Raw genomic sequence first — 267 nt, 5'->3', positions numbered from 1 at the left:
ACGTGACGTAGAGAGTGACCGACTAAAAGGGAACTTCAGTTAGGACAAGGTAAACTATTTAAATACTGGAGATTAAATGTATCAGCAATAAATGATTGTAAGGCCAAAGAAGAAATAAGACAACAATGTAGCATTTGGACCAATCAGACACACAACTTTTTGTTATATTTAACAAATAATATCTAATGCCCCCTCACCTAACCGAAGGGCCAATTACGAGGGTCTATGGACCCTTCCCCCGAAATGCACCTAACACCTCAGAAAGGC

The 267-nt window shown here is 39.7% G+C and overlaps 1 protein-coding gene across 1 annotated transcript in view; it reads left to right on the top strand.

The window, feature by feature from the left end:
• LOC107572922 (zinc finger protein 501-like) overlaps positions 1–267 on the top strand; it is a 41879-nt gene that overhangs the window by 37232 nt on the left and 4380 nt on the right. The gene's annotated exons all lie outside the window — the stretch shown is intronic.

The sequence above is a fragment of the Sinocyclocheilus grahami genome, unplaced genomic scaffold (genome assembly GCF_001515645.1).
Source record: "Sinocyclocheilus grahami isolate Dianchi unplaced genomic scaffold, SAMN03320097.WGS_v1.1 scaffold1834.1, whole genome shotgun sequence".
In the NCBI taxonomy this organism is placed as follows: Eukaryota; Metazoa; Chordata; class Actinopteri; order Cypriniformes; family Cyprinidae; genus Sinocyclocheilus; species Sinocyclocheilus grahami.
This window is presented reverse-complemented; position numbering and strand designations above follow the sequence as displayed.